The 20,334-nt window shown below is 44.0% G+C and overlaps 1 protein-coding gene across 2 annotated transcripts in view; it reads left to right on the forward strand.

Moving 5' to 3' along the window:
* LOC132206790 (gastrula zinc finger protein XlCGF26.1-like) overlaps window positions 1-20,334 on the forward strand; it is a 55,496-nt gene that overhangs the window by 20,123 nt on the left and 15,039 nt on the right. The window contains exons 1-2 of one of the 2 annotated variants that reach the window (XM_059641806.1): window positions 59-228; window positions 5,908-5,971. The gene's annotated coding sequence lies outside the window, so the exon portion shown is untranslated. Of the gene's footprint in view, window positions 1-58; window positions 229-5,907; window positions 5,972-20,334 lie in introns of those variants that run through there. The other variant, XM_059641808.1, reaches the window with a different exon arrangement.

Here is a 20,334-nt window from a genome sequence, read left to right on the forward strand (position 1 = left end):
CCCATTGGCTGTCTCAGGCCGCCCAACACCAATTCTGGACGTCATAATGCGGAAGTTGTCCAATGAGAATTAGAGTGATACTCCATCCTACGTACAACATTTGAGAGCAAAGCAACCATTTCTCCTCACTTTTCCCATCCTGAGAGGGAGGAAATTGTTCGTTTACGTTAATCGAAGGTACAGGAAGTGAATCCAGGGAGGGAACAGATTCTGCAAAGGTTATTTCAGGTATACATGTCTCTCTTCTAAAACTGTTGTTCGTGTTTGCTCTCTCAGCTTAATACAGTTATTTGCCTGGCGAAAACAGATGGTCAGAGTTTAGGGGACAGTAAATCTGGAACCACTTAGGCCCATCCACTCTCTCAAGGCCCTATGCCTTTGCACGTTTATTTCCTTAAAATGCCCCAGTCAACAAATTTTGAAATAAGGAGCAAAAACAAAGTTGCTGGAAAATCTCAGCAGGTCTGGCAGCATCTGTGGATGAGAAAAAAGAGTTAACGTTTCGGGTCCTCAGGTCTGAGGAAGGCTCACCGGACCCAATTCTTTAACGCTTTTTTTTCTCCTGCACAGATGCTGCCAGACCTGCTGAGATTTTTCAGCAACTTTGTTTTTGCTCCTGATTTACAACATCCGCAGTAATAGATAATAAAATGTGAGGCTGGATGAACACAGCAGCCCCAGCAGCATCTCAGGAGCACAAAAGCTGACGTTTCGGGCCTACACCCTTCATCAGAGAGGGGGATGGGGTGAGGGTTCTGGAATAAATAGGGAGAGAGGGGGAGGCGGACGGAAGATGGAGAGAAAAGAAGATGGGTGGGGAGGATAAGAGAGTTGCAGTGGGAGAGAGATTCCCTGAGGTTGGTCCGGAGGGAGGAGGGTAACTTCTTCAGGTTAGGCATCCCTGGAAGAGGCTTCGCAGTGAGGTTAAAATTGTATCAGTGATAATGGTGACTGCAGATGCTGGAGAATCCAAGATAATAAAATGTGAGGCTGGATGAACACAGCAGGCCCAGCAGCATCTCAGGAGCACAAAAGCTGACATCAGCTGGGCCTGCTGTGTTCATCCAGTCTCACATTTTGTTATCTTGGATTCTCCAGCATCTGCAGTCCCCATTACAACATCCGCAGTTCTTTTGGTCTGTAAATTTTGAAATAATCTGTCGCCTCCACTTCAGGCAATGATTTCGGCAGATATCCATTATAGGGCAGCGTCGGATCTGCAGAATTGCATTTGCAGACGTAACTCTCAAAACAACCTTGTTCTGCAGATCTGACAGTCATTCAACCTATTAGATATGAATATTACTGTACTTTAATTCTGAAAGAAGAAATAATTAACCATTCTATCTGCTTCAGACAGCACCGTGACTAGAAAACAAAGAGCGTCAGACTGAAGCTACCTTCTCTGCGCACTATCTTGGTAGGGAAGGGGGAAACTGTTCACTGACAACAACCAAAGGGAAATAAAGTGAATCCAAGAGAGTGTAAATTTTGGAAAGCTTGGCTCCTACTCCTGGCCTGCCTTACAGACACTGATGTATTTTGCCCTGTCAGTCTGACACATTTTCTTGTCTAACTAAAAGGACAGTCTCCTTTTTAATATTCACAATTAAAGCAATTATTTACTCAGGGGAAAGCTGATATTTAAGCGGACCATAAATTACATCAACCAAGAATATCAAATCCTGCTTTTGAACATAAAATAAGATTTTGATAATGTGACCAAGGAACATTGTAAGGATTGAGTTGTTTGTTTCTAAGGCAAACCAAATGCTTTTTACAGTTGGTTACAAAAACTCATGTTCAAATCTTCTCTGAGCAAAGAAATTCTGAAAGTCTAAGTGCCTGACTGAGAAACTTAAGAGAGATGAAAGCAATGCCAGAGGCCTGTTGCCTAACCTTTGGCTAGTCCCTGAATAGAACAAATGGACGTTCAAGACGTTTTGGAAATGAGGAACTGTTTGGGAACAAAAGTTAAACTGGAGTCAAGGCACACATCAATATATATGGTAATGGTTAGCGACAGAGGCCTTACTCTCTTTATCAATTATATATGGTGAAGCTTGTTGGGAATGCCATGCAGAAATCTTTGAAATGCTTACTGAGTATTCATATATTCCCCTTAAATCTTCACAGCCCTGGAATCATAATGACCTAGCTTGCTGCTCAGGGAGAAAAGTGAGCAGAGTCAGTCAATGAGAATCTCCACAGACAGCAAGGTGGCAGCAGCAACTAATCAGGCTTAGAAAGTGATGACCAAATTTGGACTGAAAAGTAAACCCCAGAGTGAGAACGTTCATGTTGACAATAGCCATTCAGGTGGAGAGAGCAAACACTGATTTGGAAGGTGAACCAACTGGTTTATTTTACAACAATGACTAATATTCCGGTGCACGTCAGTATGATTTCTGTGGATCCCTGCATTTCTGGAGTCTTCGTAAACCAAAGACCGTGGGTTCACACCCCACCTGTGCCTGGCAGCATATTGGTTATTGTTGGAGCCAAAGTGCCTGTCGTTGGCCCTAAGGGCGGCACGGCGGCTCAGTGGTGAGCACTGCTGCCTCACAGCACCAAAAACCCCGGTTCGATTCCACCCCCAGGCAACTGTCTGTGGAGAGTTTGTACATTCTCCCAGTGTCTGTGAGGGTTTCCTCCCATAGACCAAAGATGTGCAAGTTAGGTGGATTGGCTGTGCTAAATTGCCTGGAGTGTTCAGAGACGTGTAGATTAGGCGGGGGATGGGTGCAGCTGGGATGCTCTGAGGGTTGATGTGGACTTGTTGGACCAAAGGGCCTGTTTCCACATTGTAGGGATTCTATGATCTCTTTCTGTTTTCCGATCCTTGTTTTTCTGGATCACTATGCCCTTCAATGTTTGACTGAACTTTCAAACATATACCAATTCCTTTGCAGGTTCAAATTAATTTTTCAGTCTTTCTGAAAAGCTAAACATTCTAATCTACCTGAACTGCTTGATCTGCACACTGTACAGCTGTCATTGCTGTCTTTATCTCTGTCTGCATTTCTATCTCCTGAAGACAGATTCCCAACAGTAACTTTTCATGGTCCCTCTTTTCTTAAGACAGTGAACAATTGTTTTAATTTAGTGCTTATACTGGGTTTTCCCAATCCAATATTAGTCCAGCTATTTTATGCCAAATCCTAAATCATATGTTTGGATTTATTACATACAAATCTAATCTATATCTGTGAATGTTTGACTTCCACAATAACCTGATGATTGACTGAAGGAAAGAGATGATCAGCTTTTTGTACCAACTAACAGCTGAGTATAGTGTGCATCTAAACAGGGTGACCAGGTGCTCTGATCTCTTTCTGACCAGAAATCCAGTTTTATTATTTTTCTTAAAGCTACATTATAATATCTAACACTTAAAACAACATCAGTTTAAGCGCAATATGATATTCTTAAATCTCATTAATTACACCAAGATCCCCATGAGGTTAGGTCTAACAACTGCCACCTCAAAGCTGGGAGAAATTGCCCTCCCCTCTCAAAAACGTCCTGCAGATGTATGGCACTCAGTCTATTTTTGTGTGTGAAAAGTTTCGGATATTGAAGGTTTCACATCATCTGAACAAATATTTCCTATTTTGCAGTTTAAATCTGACATGTATGGAAATAATTGGCAGACAGTGGCCTAGGGGCATTATCACTGGACTGTTAATCCACAGACCGAGGTAATGATTTGGGAACCTGGCTCCAAATCCGGCTAAGACAGATGGTGGAATTTGAATTCATTAAAAACAAAGAAAATGTGAAATCAAGGGTCAAATGATGACCATGAATCCATTGTCAATTGTTGGGAAAAAAGCCATCTAATTCCCTCATGTTCTATAGGAATGAAACTGCCATCATTATTTGTTCTGGCCGACATGTGACTCCAGACCCACAGCAGTGTGATTGACAGTTAACTGCCCTCTGGGCAATTCGGAATTGGCAATTAAAGCTGTCCTAGACAGTGATGTCCACAGCCTATGAACGATTAATTTTTCAGATAAAATGAAAGTCTCTGCTAGGAGCAGAGTGTGTTTATAGTTGTGGAAGTAAGAAGAATTATAAGACAGTCACTGATCAATCGAAAGGAATTTACCAGAGAGTGGGCAGAATGTGGAATTTTTTTCCACAGGGAGTTATTGAGGTGAATAGTGCAGACACAATTTAAGAGATTCTGGAGAAAGAAATGAATAGAAGGGCATGCAGAGTTAGAAAAGGAATCCTGGCAGGAGGTTCCAGTGAAGCATGATCACTGACATGGATTGGATGGGCTGAATAGCCTGTTTCTATGCTGCACCTCCAATGTAATTTAGCTCAGTATTGGCTTTCATTTTGACACAGTCCATTCTAGGTTACAGAAGAAGGTTTCAGTTCAAGGATCGAAGTGAGGAGCCAGGACTTTAATTCAACTCAAACATCTCCTTTGATTTCTTCAAATGTGTCTTTGGGGAACAAATTTGTTTTTGTTTTAAGTGAACTGAAATTTTTTAAGTAAGGGAAAAATAGCAAAGTTGCTGGAAAAGCTCAGCAGTTCTGGCAGCATCTGTGGTGGAGAAAAAAAGAGTTAACGTTTCGGATGCGGTGACCCTTGCTCAGAATTTTTGAGTTCTGAGGAAGGGCCACCGGACCCGAAACGTTAACGCTTTTTTTTCTCCTCCACAGATGCTGCCAGACCTGCTGAGCTTTTCCAGCAACTTTGTTTTTGTTCCTGATTTACAGCATCCGCAGTTCTTTTGGTTCTTGTTGAAATTATTTCGGTGACAGGATCCCAGTTGTTGGCTAAAAGAGTTATTATTTGTCAACCAGTCTCTTTAAAGTTGCAAGATAATAAAATGTGAGGCTGGATGAACACAGCAGGCCCAGCAGCATCTGAGGAGCACAAAAGCTGACGTTTCGGGCCTAGACCCTTCATCAGAGGCAGAGCTGTTTTATCAGTGAGATGTGGCACCATCCGTGGAGAGAAAGACAGGAGTTAATGGTTCTTGTTTAGCACGATTTTTCTTTGCAACCAAAAGGTTCTAGAAAATTGTCTATGCTGTGAACAAAAGTGGAGGAGTAAATGGAATGCAGCCAAAGGTAAAGCTTTGTAGAAGGGGGAGTAGCTAGGGCAGACGATATTCCACTGTATGATTGGCTGGAGGACAACAGCACCCACATTTTGTATTGGCCGACTGTCCAACACATTGGGTCTCTAACCCTGCGTGGGCCAAAGTACCTGCTCCAAATCATTGAAATGATATGCATTGACCAATGGAAAACGGTGGAGTACCAGATGCTCTCTGGACCTGTAGCTAGTCAGAGCTCCCCTATTATTTCAGTGCTGACACAGGGCAATGAGCTTTTGAACAAAGGCCCTAGATCTGAAACATTAACTGTGGTTTCTCTCTATAGATTCTACCGGACCTGCTGAGCATTTCCAGCAATTCCTGATTTCGAGCAGCAGCAATTCTTTCAGTCTTTTGACCTCTGAAGCTGATCATTGCTTCCCAGCAAAACTGCTGCTCTTCCCCTCTCTCCGAATAAAAATTGATCTTCACCCAGACTGAAACTTCCTCTTTTGTTCGATATCTGTGACCATAATACTGCCTTCTATCTTAGTTCCTCAAAATAAACTTGTGTTAAATTATTGATTTGTAGCAACTGAAGGGAAAGAAAAGGAAACCAGGAAGAGAGCAGAGACTGTCCAGGATAGGAAATAATGAACCTGGATCTGTTTATCAGCACCTTCAGGAGAATGGGGAGGTTGTGTATTCGGGTCAGCAGAATGAGAATGGAGGAACAGTGTGTGGGATGGAGGTTTACAGACTTGGGGGAAGAGACAGGGAAAAGGTATTCAGAGAAGCTAGAATTGTCTGTGCTGAATTTCTAATTTGTACTTATTCCTTTCAGAGTTACTTTCACAGAATGCTAGAAGGGGAAGATTTGCAGACTGAAATATCAAAACAAACATCGTGTGAGTACAGCCACTTAATTCATTGGGACTTAAATAACCTGCTGTGAGCGTGGGAAGAAATTCAGTGAATATTTCACCCTGTTGAGAATGCAGTGAACTCACTGGCAAGAGCCCAACTACCTACTTGGACTGTGGAAAGGATTCACTTAGTTATCCAATCTGCAGGTGCACCCGTGAGTTCACACTGTACCTGCTGTGATTGTGGAAAAGAATTCAGTCAGTCATCGAGCATGCTGAGACACCAGTGAATCCACACAGGGCAGAAAGGGATGTAATCTGGCCTACAGGCAATGATTTCATACTGGGGAAAGGCCATTCTTCTGTTCTGAATGTGGGAAATGATTCACTCAGTCATCAAATCTGTGAAAGCATGAGTGAATTCACACATGAAGCAGGCATTAGATCTTAATTAAGAAACAATATTTGTGTTCATCCTTTTAGATTGTAGTGGAACAGGGGCAGCAGTTACACAAAAACTCCACTACCTGCAAACCCCTGTTCATGTTGCACATCATCCTCACTTGGAAGAATGTTGGCTGTTCCTTCACTGTCACTGGGAAGCTGGGGAGGAGATTGCAGAACCTTTGACTTTGATCTTTATGTTGTCATTGTCTACAGGAATAGTGTCAGAAGACCGGAGGATAGCAAATGTTGTCCGCTTATTCAAGGAGGGGAGTAAAGACAACCCTGGTAATTATAGAGCAGTGGGCCTTACTTCAGTTGTAGGTAAAGTGTTGGAAAGGATTATAAGAGATAGGATTTATAATCATCTAGAAAGAAATGTCTTGATGAGGGATAGTCAACACGATTTTGTTAAGGGTAGGTCATGCCTCACAAACCTTATTGAGTTCTTTGAGAAGGTGACCAAACAGGTGGATGAGGCTAAAGCAGTTGACGTGGTGAATATGGATTTCAGTAATGCATTGATAAGGTTCCCCACGGTAGGCTATTGCGGAAAATACAGAGGCATGGGATTGAGTATGATCTGGCGGTTTGGATCAGAAATTGGCTTGCTGGAAGAAGACAGAGTGGTGGTTGATGGGAAATGTTCATCCTGGAGTTCAGTTACTAGTGATGTACCACAAGGATCTGTTTTGGGGCCAGTGCTGTTTGTCATTTTTATAAATGACCTGGATGACAGCGTAGAAGGATGGGTTAGTAAATTTGCGGATGACACTAAAGTTGGTAGAGTTGTGGATAGTGCAGAAGGATGTTGCAGGTTACAGAGGGACATAGATAAGCTCCACAACTGGGCTGAGAGGTGGCAAATGGAGTTTAATGCAGAAAAGTGTGAGGTGATTCACTTTGGAAGGAGTAACAGGAATACAGAGTACTGGGCTAATGGTAAGATTCTTGATAGTGTGGATGAGCAGAGAGATCTCGGTGTCCATGTGCATAGATCCCTGAAAGTTGCCACACAGATTGATAGGGTTGTTCGGAAGCGTACAGTGCGTTAGGCTTTATTGGTTGAGGGATTGAGTTTCGGAGCCATGAGGACATGTTGCAGCTGTACAAAACTCTGGTACAGCTGCACTTGGAGTATTGCGTACAGTTCTGGTCGCTGCATTTATAGGAAGGATGCGGAAGCATTGATCGGCGCAGGCTTGGAGGGCCAAAGCGCCTGTTCCTGTGCTGTAGTTTTCTTTGTTCTTTGTTCATTGGAAAGGCTGCAAGGAGATTTACCAGGATGTTGCGAACCATTTCAACTCCCCCCTCCCATTCTTTAGATGACATGTCCATCATGGGCCTCCTGCAGTGCCGCAATGATGCCACCCGAAGGTTGCAGGAACAGCAACTCATATTCCGCTTGGGAACCCTGCAGCCCAATGGTATCAATGTGGACTGCACCAGTTTCAAAATCTCCCCTTCCCCCACCGCATCCCAAAACCAGCCCAGTTCGTCCCCTCCCCCCTCTGCATCATACGACCAGCCCAGCTTCTCCCCTCCACCCACTGCATCCCAAAGCCAGTCCAACCTGTCTCTGCCTCTCTAACCTGTTCTTCCTCTCACCCATCCCTTCCTCCCACCCCAAGCCGCACCTCCATTTCCTACCTACTAACCTCATCCCACCTCCTTGACCTGTCCGTCTTCCCTGGACTGACCTATCCCCTCCCTACCTCCCCACCTATAGTCTCCCCTCCACCTATCTTCTTTTCTTTCCATCTTCGGTCCGCCTCCCCCTCTCTCCCTATTTATTCCAGAACCCTCACCCCATCCCCCTCGCTGATGAAGGGTCTAGGCCCGAAATGTCAGCTTTTGTGCTCCTGAGATGCTGCTTGGCCAGCTATGTTCATCCACCTTCACACTTTATTATCTTTATCAGGATGTTGCCTGGTATGGAGGGAAGGTCTCATGACGAAAGGCTGAGGGACTTGAGGCTGTTTTCATTAAAGAGAAGAAGGTTAAGAGGTGACTTAATAGAGAGATTTAGGATGATCAGAGGATTAAATAGGGTGGATAGTGAGAGCCTTTTTTCCTCGGATGGTGATGGTTAGCACGAGGGGGCATAGCTTTTAATTGAGGGGTGGTAGATATAGGACAGATGTCAGAGGTGGGTTCTTTACTCAGAGAGTGGTAAGGCTGTGGAATGCCCTGCCTGCAACAGTAGTAGACTTGCCAACTTTAGGGGCATTTAAATGGTCATTGAATAAACATATGGATGATAATGGAATAGTGTAGGTTAGATGGGCTTCAGATTGGTTTCACAGGTCAGCACAGCATTGAGGGCCGAAGGGCCCGTACTGCACTATAATGTTCGATGTTCTAAAATCCTGGAACTTCCCTCTAACAGCATTGTGGGTGACCCAGAAGGGGTCCCAGAAGGCAGCTCACCAGCACCTTCTCAAGAAGGTCCTGTGTTAAGGGATTCAATTATCCATCCCAACCCAAAATCCATTGATGAATTCACACTGGGGAGAAGCCATTTACTTGTACTCTGCGTGGGAAGGGATTCACTCTGGCAAATACACTTGTGTCGCACCAACGAATTCACACTAAGGAGAGACCGTTTATCTGTTCAGAATGTAGGAGGGGATCTACACAGACATCCTGCCTCATGTTACGCCAGCGGATTCACACTGAGGAGAGGCCATTTAGCTGCACTTACTGTGCAAAGAAGTTGATGTCTTCATCTGACCTGAATATACAGCTGTGAGTTCACACTGGGGAGAAGCCATTCACCTGTTCTGTGTGTAGGAAGAAATTCCCCCATTCACCTGTCCTTCGATCACACCAGCGTATTCACACTGAGCAGAACCATTCAGCTGCACATCCTGTGGAAAGAAGTTCAGACATTCATCTGCCCTTGTTGAACACCAGCAAGTTCACTCTGGGGAAAAGCTATTCTCCTGCTCTGTGTGTGGGCAGGGGGTCACTCAGTCATCCAGTCTGCTGAGACACCAGAGAGTTCTCACTGGAGAGAAGCTGTTCAGCTGCAATGCCTGTAGGAAAGGTTTCCAGCAGTCATCCACCCTCATTGCGCACCAGCGAATTCACACAGGGGAGAAACCATTCACTTGCTCCATGTGTGGAATGGGAATTTACTGTATCATCTGCACTGGGGTCTCACCAGCTAATTCACACAGTGGAGAAGCCTTTCAGGTGTACTTCCTGTGGGAAGAGTTTCAGGTTTTCATCCTTTCTCCTTGCTCACCAGCGAGTTCTCACCAGAGAGGGGCTGTTCATCTGCTCCATGTGTGGGAAGGGATTTACTCGGTCTGTCAACCTAGTGACACGTAAGTGAGTTCATAAGTGAACCTTAATAACCAGTATACTGCAGCACTTTAAGGAAGAAACTCAGCAGAGTATTGTGCAGAGCAAATAATTGTGGCCCAGCCAGCAATTTCCTCTGAAAGAATTGGATTCTGCTGTTAGTGTTGTTGTTGATCACTTCCAGGATTGAAAATCTGACAATATTAGATTTGTTTCTCCTGATGTTAATGCACCTATAACTGGTTGGGTTATTTCTGTGTATGTCACTGAATTTTGGAACTTCAGTGTACCTTTTTTAAAAGCAGCAACTGTGATCCTATGATCCTGCATTTGAAACATGTGTTTGGAGGGAGGAGCAATTTTCCTGTGAAAGGGGAACACAAAAATCATCAATTTCCAAACAGAAAGCTGACAAAGGAGATAATCAAAAAAGGCTTTGTCCTACAAATCTCTCAGGCTGTCGATTCTTGCTTTAGAACATAGAACATAGAACAGTACAGCACAGAACAGGCTCTTCAGCCCACAATGTTGTGCCGACCATTGATCCTCATGTATGCACCCTCAAATTTCTGTGACCATATACATGTCCAGCAGTCTCTTAAATGACCCCAATGACCTTGCTTCCACAACTGCTGCTGGCAACGCATTCCATGCTCTCACAGCTCTCTGCGTAAAGAACCTGCCTCTGACATCCCCTCTATACTTTCCACCAACCAGCTTAAAACTATGACCCCTCGTGCTAGCCATTTCTGCCCTGGGAAATAGTCTCTGGCTATCAACTCTATCTATGCCTCTCATTATCTTGTATACCTCAATTAGGTCCCCTCTCCTCCTCCTTTTCTCCAATGAAAAGAGACCGAGCTCAGTCAACCTCTCTTCATAAGATAAGCCCTCCAGTCCAGGCAGCATCCTGGTAAACCTCCTCTGAACCCTCTCCAAAGCATCCACATCTTTCCTATAATAGGGCGCCCAGAACTGGACGCAGTATTCCAAGTGCGGTCTAACCAAAGTTTTATAGAGCTGCAACAAGATCTCACGACTCTTAAACTCAATCCCCCTGTTAATGAAAGCCAAAACACCATATGCTTTCTTAACAACCCTGTCCACTTGGGTGGCCATTTTAAGGGATCTATGTATCTGCACACCAAGATCCCTCTGTTCCTCCACGCTGCCAAGAATCCTATCCTTAATCCTGTACTCAGCTTTCAAATTCAACCTTCCAAAATGCATCACCTCGCATTTATCCAGGTTGAACTCCATCTGCCACCTCTCAGCCCATCTCTGCATCCTGTCAATGTCCCCCTGCAGCCTACAACAGCCCTCTACACTGTCAACGACACCTCCTACCTTGGTGTCGTCTGCAAACTTGCTGACCCATCCTTCAATCCCCTCGTCCAAGTCATTAATAAAAATTACAAACAGTAGAGGCCCAAGGACAGAGCCCTGTGGAACTCCACTCACCACTGACTTCCAGGCAGAATATTTTCCTTCTACAACCACTCGCTGTCTTCTGTTGGCCAGCCAATTCTGTATCCAAGCAGCTAAGTTCCCCTGTATCCCATTCCTCCTGACCTTCTGAATGAGCCTACCATGGGGAACCTTATCAAATGCCTTACTGAAGTCCATATACACCACATCCACAGCTCGACCCTCATCAACTTTTCTAGTCACATCCTCAAAAAACTCGATAAGGTTTGTAAGGCATGACCTACCCCTCACAAAGCCGTGTTGACTGTATTTGATCAAGCCATGCTCTTCCAGATGGTCATAAATCTTATCCCTCAGAATCCTTTCTAACACCTTGCAGACGACAGACGTGAGACTTACCGGTCTATAATTGCCGGGGATTTCCCTATTTCCTTTCTTGAAGAGAGGAATTACATTTGCCTCTCTCCAGTCCTCAGGTACGACTCCAGTGGAGAGCGAGGATGCAAAGATCTTCGCAAGTGGCGAAGCAATTGCATTTCTCGCTTCCCAAAGCAGCCGAGGACAAATCTGATCCGGGCCTGGCGACTTGTCAATCTTAATGTTTGACAAAATTTTCAGCACGTCAGCTTCGTCTATCTCTATCCATTCCAGCATGCATACCTGCTCATCAAAGGTTTCATTCACTACAAAGTTCGTTTCTTTCGTAAAGACAGAAGCAAAAAACTCATTTAGGGCTTCCCCTACCTCCTCAGGCTCCACACACAAGTTCCCTATGTTATCCCTGATCGGCCCTACTCTTTCTTTGACCATTCTCTTATTCCTCACGTAAGTGTAAAATGCCTTTGTGTTTTCCCGGATTCCTTCTGCCAAGCCTTTCTCGTGCCCCCTCCTGGCTTTCCTCAGACCATTTTTGAGCTCCTTCCTTGCCTGCATGTAATCCTCTCTAGCTGAACTTGACCCTAGCTTCCTCCACCTTATGTAAGCTACCTTCTTCCTTTTCACTAGAAGCTCCACCGCTCTCGTCATCCAAGGTTGCCTAATCTTACCCCTTCTTGCCTGTCTCAGAGGGACATATTTACTCATCACTCCCAACAACTGTTCCTTAAACCGTCTCCACATGTCGATAGTTCCCTTACCATGGAACAACTGCTCCCAGTCCATGCTTCCTAACTCATGTCTAATCGCATCATAGTTTCCTCTTCCCCAATTAAATATCCTCCCATTCTGCCTAATCCTCTCCTTCTCCATAGCTATGTAGAATGTGAGGCAGTTATGGTCACTATCACCAAAATGCTCTCCCACCACAAGATCTGATACCTGCCCCGGCTCGTTTCCGAGCACCAAGTCTAGAATGGCCTCTCCCCTCGTCGGCCTGTCAACGTACTGCGTTAGGAAACCCTCCTGAACACACCTTACAAAAACAGCTCCATTCAAATCTTCTGCTCGAAGCAGGTTCCAATCAATATTAGGAAAGTTAAAGTCACCCATTACAACAACCCTACTGCGTGCACACTTTTCCAAAATCTGTCGGCCTATGCTTTCTTCAATCTCCCTGCTGCTATTGGGGGGCCTGTAGTAAACCCCTAACGAGGTGACTACTCCCTTGCTGTTCCTAATTTCCACCCATACTGTCTCAGTAGGCAGATCTTCCTCGGCAAAGGAAGCTTCTGTAGCTGTGATACCCTCTCTGATTAGTAGTGCTACACCCCCTCCTCTTTTTCCCCCCTCCCTATTCTTTTTAAATGTTCTAAACCCTGGAAGATCCAGCAACCATTCCTGCCCATGAGAAACCCATGTCTCTGTTATGGCCACAACATCATAGCACCAGGTACTGATCCATGCTCTAAGTTCATCACTTTTATTCCTGATACTCCTTGCATTAAAGCAAACACACTTTAACCGATCCCTTGGTTCCTTCCCAGGAAAATCCTTCCCACTAGCTGGTCTACCTCTTGCTACTGCCTCACCGCTCACCTCTGGTATACAGCTCAGGTTCCCACCCCCCTGCCATACTAGTTTAAACCCTCTCGAACTACTCGAGCAAACCTTCCACCCAGGACATTGGTCCCCTTCCAGTTCAGATGCAACCCGTCCTTCTTGTACAGGTCCCACCTTCCCCAGAAGGCATCCCAATTATCAACATATCTGAAGCCCTCCCTCCTACACCAGCTGCGTAGCCACGTGTTCAGCTGCGCCCGCTCCCTGTTCCTCACCTCGCTATCTCGTGGCACCGGTAGTAAACCAGAGAACACTACTCTGTTCGTCCTGCTCTGCAGCTTCCATCCTAACTCCCTGAAATCACTTTTTATATCCTCAAACCTATTTCTGGCTATATCATTTGTGCCAATATGTAACACGATTTCTGGCTGTTCGCCCTCCCCTTTTAGAACTTTATACACCCGATCGGAGACGTCCCGGACCCTGGCACCAGGGAGGCAACATACCTTCCGGGAATCCCGATCTTGCCCACAAAATCTCCTTTCGATTCCCCGAACTATCGAGTCCCCTACCACGAGTACTTTTCTATTCTGCCCCCTTCCCTTCTTTGCCACAGTGTCAGGCTCAGTGCCAGAGAACTGACTACTATGGCTTTCCTCTGGTAGGTCATCCCCCCCAGCAGTATCCAAAACGGTATTGCACAAAGTGACAGCATCATATCTGACAGGTTTCGGATGAAGAATGAAGTGAAATCGGTTGATGTCAGGGCCCACACTTAGTATAGCGTTTTCTTCTCCATTCCTTCAACCTTGGAATTCCCCACTGGTACAAAGGAGTTTAACTGTATAACAGGCCAGATGGTGAGCTCTACAATCAATCCAGACTGGAGACTAAAACTTGTCTTTGATCAAAGAATTTCTCTGCCCTCTACTTATGACAATGCACTAGTCCTGCTCTCATTCTGATCTACAAAGGCTCATGGACTGTCTGCCCTGTGTTGCTTGATTTCCCTGGCTACAAGCATCAATACACCCACACCTTGATCAGGCTAAATAACATTGCTTGAAGTGGTTAGCAACTTCTGAGCCTGTGGTGTGATCATATTTCCTTGAAGCAGAGCTGAACACACGTGTACGGAATGGAGCGAGCACCTTTGGCTGTCTCTTGAATCGTACATTGAATAACCTCGAGCTGATTCATTGAAACCAGATGTTGATTTCTGAGGCCTTTTCATGTCAGAACCTTGTTGTTGAGAATTGAAAAACAGATGACTCATAACTATCATGCAAGATCTGTGATTTATATATTTGTATCTGTATATAATTTATTTTAAAGCTTGGATATTGAATTAGCGGCATGTGCTTTGATTTGTTGGTATGAAGGGATTGAATAATCCACTCAATTTTTCTGGTGCCATAATTTGGAACCTGTATATCTCAGAGTGCTGGAGTGATAATATGAATTTGTTTGGATTCAAAGTTTTTTTTTAATGATTGGGGAGAGCCAATTAGCTTACTTTTGGTTTGGAAGATGAATATTTGTTTTAGTCTGGGGGAAAAACCCATCATCAAGTAGCTTTGAACATCAGTGTTCAGTCTAAGAGGAACAAACAGACAGTGATATTCAAGGCTGACCTTGCAGATACACAGTGTTCAGAGCTGCTCACAGCTGGGGAATAGCTAACTTTTTTTAAAGTCTAACTTTTGTTTGTAAATCTACAGTAGTGAGCAGGGTGACTTTTATTTTCATATGTTTCATTGAGATCTGTCTCCAGACTAAACTATTTTAAAAATATAAAACATAGGAGCCATGTTACTGTAGAGCAGTAAGACTGTGCTATTTTCTGGGTCTGTAAATTGTTATGATGCAAAGATGGCCCTTATTAGAGTGATGTGTGCTTCCTGTTAGACATGGGTGATTATGGAGAGCTTCCATGTTACTGATGATTGTGTCTGTAGGAAGTGTGTTTGGTTGTGAATCCAATCGGAGTGCATGGATGCATTGAAACGGCGGGTAGAGGCAGTGGGGAATTTACAGGAGCTGGGGGACTGATGGTTGGCAGTTTCAGGATGGTGGAAAAACTGCAGATGCAGATGGGCAGATGGGCTACCTCTTAGGAGAAGTTAGTAGGTAGTGCAGTAGTCTCTTGTGGCCAACCAGCTGTTTTGGAAAATGTGGGGGTGATGGATTTTCCAGGGGATGTAGCACTGACAGCCAAGTTTTTGGTAAAAAGACTGACTCCGCTGAGATGAAGGGTACGTCGGGTTCCAGGTGATCGATTATGATAGTGGACTGTCATGTAGAGGCACAGATGGCTGTTGCTGTGGCCAGTAATGAGATATCAGAATGGTATGTTGCCTCTTGGATGCCAGGGCCAAGGATGTCTTGGAGAGAGTACAAAATATTCTCAAAGGGGAGAGAGAGCAGCAGGTGGTCACTGTACACACTGGAACTGATGATTATAGGAAGAGAAAAAGATGAGATTTTGAGAAGACAATATAGGGTGTTAGGCAGGAATTTTAAAACCAGTAGGACCTCGAGAGTAGTAATATCTTGATTATTCCTGGTGTCACGTGCCAGTGAGAGTGGGGATAGGAGGATAGAGCAGACGAATGCATGGCTGAGGAGCTGGTGCAGGGGAGAAGGATTCACATATTTGGATCATTGGAATCATTTCTGGAGTGGCAGTGACCTGTATAAGGAGTGAAGTTTGCACCTGATTTAGAAGGGGACTAATATACTGGTGGGGAAATTTGCTGGACCCACTGTGGGAGGAATTAAACCAGTAAGGGAAGGGGGTGGTGGAGGAGGGGAGTGGGGAGGTGGGACCCAAAGAGGTAGTCAGAAAATAGATCAGTCTGAGGCTGGTGCATTTGGAAATAGGACCAAGTCAAATTGTCGAGGCAGGCAGGAGCAAAGCAGAGAATGATGTAGGACTGATAAATTATGCTGCATTTATTTGAATGATTGAGGCCTGCCAGCTAAAGCAGATGAACTCAGGGCATGGTTGGTAACATGGACCTGGGATATCATTGCTATTACAGAGACATGGCTCGGGGATGGAGAGAACTGGCACTTAAAGTTCCGGGGTATAGATGCTTTAGGAAGGATAGAAAGCGGGAGGTAAGAGAGGAGGGGGACTGGCATTTTTAGAGATAACATTATGGCTGTACTTGGGGAGGATATTCCAGAGAGTACGTTCAGTGAAGTTATTTGGGTGGAGCTAAGAAATAAGAAAGGAATGATCATGTTATTGGGATTGTACTAAAGATTGCTGGGAAACTGAGCAGCAAATCTATAAGGCGATCTCAGGTATCTGTAAGAATAATAGGGTGGTAATGTTAGGACATCTTAACTTTCCAAACATAGTTTGGACGTGTTAGAGCTAGGGTGGAAAGGAATTTGTTAACTGCATGCAAGAAAATTTTCTGGAAAAGCTCAGCAGGTCTGGCAGCATCTGTGAAGAAAAAGAATCAAAGTTAACGTTTTGGGTCTGGTGACATTTCCTTCTGAAAAGCTGAACTTTTTCAGCAACTTGTTTTTGTTCCTGATTTACAGCATCTACAGTTCTTCTGGTTTTTAAGAAAAATTTCTGATTCAGTATGTGGCTGTACCAACTAAAGAAGGAGTAAAATCCCACCTTGACCTTCTGTTGGGGAATAAGGGAGGGCAGGTATCAGAGGGGCAGCACTTTGAGACAAGTAATCTTAATTCTATTAGTTTTAAAATGGTGGTGGAAAAGGATAGACTGGATATAAAATTTAAAATTCTAAGTTGGTGGAAGGCAAAATTTGACGGTATTAGGCAAGAACTTTCAAAAGTTGATGGGGCAGGGGATATGCGTGGATATTCATGAGTAAAGAAATGACTGGAAAGTGGGAAGCCTTCAAAAGTGAAATAACAACAATCCGGAGACAGTATGTTCCTGTTTGAGTGAAGGGCAAGGCTGGTAGGTGCAGGGAACGCTGGTTGACTAGAGAAATTGAAATTTTGGTCAAGAGAAAGACGGAATCATATCTTGGATGTAGGCAGCAGCAGTTGAATGAAAATCCAAGAAGAGTATAAAGGCAGCAGGAGTATACTTTAGGAAACCAAGAGGGCAAAAAGGGGACATATGGCTTTGACCAGTAGGTAAGGAGAATGCAAAGAGATTCTACAAATGCATTAAAGGACAAGAGGGTAACCAAGGAGTGAATAGGGCCCCTTATAGATGAGCAAGGCTACCTATGTATGGTCAGGAGATGGGGTGACACAAAACAAGTACTTTGCATCAATGCTTACTGTGGAGTAGGATATGGAAGTTGGAGAACTTGAGGACATAAATAACGACATCTTGAAAAGTGTCCGTACTTCAGAGGAGGAGGTGCTGGGCATCTTAAAATGCATAAAAGTAGATAAATCCCCGGAACCTGATCAGGTGTAGGAAGCCAGGGAAATGATTGCTGGACCCCTTGCTGAGATGTTTGTATCATTGATAGCCTCAGGTGAGGTGCCAGAAAACTGGAAGTCGGCTAATGTGGTGCCACTATTTAAGAAACATGGTATGGAAAAGCCAGGGAACTATATACCAGTGAGTCTGCCATCAGTGGTGGGCACATTACTAGAAGGGTTCCTAAGGGACAGGATTTACATGTGTTTGGAAAGGCAAGAGTGGATTAGGGATAGTCAACAACACTGTGTGCACTGGAAATCGTGTATGACTAACTTTATTGAATTTTTTTGAAGAAGTGACAAAGAGGATTGATCAGAGCACAGCGGTAGAGATAATGTTCCGCATGGTAGACTGTTTAGCAAGGTTACGTCACATGTAATACTGGGAGCGACGAGCAATTTGGATACAAAACTGGCTCAAAGGTAGAAGACACATAGTGATGGTGGAGGATTGCTTTTCAGAATAGAGACCTGTGACCAGTGGTGTGCCACAAGGATCTGTGCTGGGTCTGCTGAAAAATGGTTAGTAAGTTTGTAGATGAGACCAAAATTGGTGGCATATTGGACAGCCAAGAAGGTTACCTCAGAGTACAATTTGGCCTGAATCATATGACTGGTGGGCTGAGGAGGGGCAGTTGGAGTTTAATTTATATAAATGTGAAGTGTTGCATTTTGGAAAGGCAAATCAGGGCAGGACTTAGGCTAAGATTTTGGGCAGTGTTGCTGAACAAAAAACACCATGGAATGTAGGTTAATAGTTTCTTGAAAGTAGAGTCAGAAGTAGACAGGAAAGCATTTGATATGTTTGCTTTTATTGGCCAATGCAAAGAGTATAACAATTGGGAGGCCATGTTGCGGCTGTACATTTCATTGGTTAGGCCACTTTTGGAAAATTGTATTCAATTCTGTTTTCCCTGCTGTGGGAAGGCTGTTGTGAAACTTAAAAGCGTTCAGAAAAGACTCAAGGACGTTGCCAGGGTTGGAGGGTTTGCGATATAGGGAAAGGACGAATAGGCTGGGCTACTTTCCCTGGGACATCAGAGGCTGAGGGGTGATCTTAGTTGAGAAAATCGTGAGGGGCATGGATAGGGTGAATAGCCAAGCTCTTTTCCCCAAGTAGGGGAGACCAAAGCCAGAGGGCATACGTTTAAGTTGAGAGGGGAAAGATTTAAAAGGGATGCAAGGAGCAACATTTTCACACAGAGGCTAGTGTGTGGATGGAATGAGCTGCCAGAGGAAGTGGTAGAGGCTGGTACAATTATAACTTTTAAAAGGCATCTGAATGGGTATATGAAAAGGAAGGGTTGAGTGGGATATTGGCCAAATGCTGGCAAATGGCACCAGATTACTGATCAGTGTGGACAAATTGGACTGAAGGGTCTATTTCCGTGCTGTTTGACTCGGTATCCTAGAGTCACAATCACCCAAATGCAAGTCAGTGCAGTCAAAGTGCTAGCTGATGCTTGACCAACCAGATTAAGAGCAGTGTTGGTGTAAATGCAAGCTGAGGGCCAGAGTGATTGCCTCTTAAAGCAGAATTAGAGAAGAGAGATTCTCAGTTGGAGAAAGAAACCCCAGAATTTGCGTCGGCATGTCAAAGATTCCATGTAGACCTGTTTGGCAATGAGTTACAGTTCGAGATGGACCCTGCAGTTAGAGGGTGTCACAGTTGCCTTCTGGTGGTGATGGCAGATTTTAAAGCGAAGAGTGACAGCACCTGAAGAGACAGAGCTGTTTGTGTCATCAATGCACAAGGTTGGTAATCAGCAGTTTTATGACAACAATGTCAGTGGAGCAAGAGGCGGGGCTTATGGACAGGGTGGGACCTGACGAGGAGTGGGGGGAGGTGGGACGGAAACTGTTGGCGTGGGCAAGTGGAAACATTTGGGGAAGTTTGGCCAGTGCTGAAGGGAAGGGAGGGAAGCAGCAGAAAATTTTACCCTTCCACAAAAGTTCAAGATCTTCCCTCTGCATGTTCTAGTGGGATATTGTCACAGCTTGGTACGCAATCTCTTTAATTGTGGTTAATTGGTCTTAAATTTGGGCACAATCATCCCTGATAATAGAACAATAAGTTGTTATCCTTCCCTTAGTCTGTGTTGGAACACATCTTCATTTAATTTATTGCCGAAGATGATGATTATGTTTACTGAATTTTATTATTTGTGGCATTGTTTGCAAATTCTAACTCTTGACTTCTAACTTCAAAGTTCAGAAGGAGGTTCTAGATTAATATTTGATACAAAACACTTTATAGAAATATATTTTAACAGTAACCTGTGAGAGTTTAAATTTAGTCTTTTATAATGGAACTAACGAATATTGTTATCTTTGAAATATATGTCAAATTGAACTTTGAGTGCAGTGACATTTTATCTGTTTTCCTGACTAGTAACCAATTGTATTGCTTTGGTTACTGGCAGCCTTATCTTTTATCATTAGTACATTGTGGCCTTAATACATAACCTCAAGTGTTAAATTGAAATTAAATCAAGTTTTTACTGTCACGAAATCATGTGTTACTTCTAAGAGGATTTTAATTTTTGTTTAGCGATTTTAGCTTCCGTCAGTCCTCTATCTTAAGTTTACCTCCAACTGTAAAGTCTGTTGCTGTTTGTTTGAATCTTAAATCCTGTGGCTTATTCTCTTTGAAAGTCTCCTGGATCTCTCACTCTGTCAACCTGAAAAATAAAATTTACTGCTCCATAACCAGGTCGTCGTGGAGGTTGTGGCTTAGTGATAATGTCACGGGGTTTGTTGTCCAGAACCAATATTTTGTGGTTTTGAAGATTTGGATTCAAGAACAACTAACTCAGTATTAAAATTTGCACTTGATAACAAACTGTGTATCCAAA

This window comes from Stegostoma tigrinum, chromosome 43 (genome assembly GCF_030684315.1).
Source record: "Stegostoma tigrinum isolate sSteTig4 chromosome 43, sSteTig4.hap1, whole genome shotgun sequence".
Taxonomy (NCBI): Eukaryota; Metazoa; Chordata; class Chondrichthyes; order Orectolobiformes; family Stegostomatidae; genus Stegostoma; species Stegostoma tigrinum.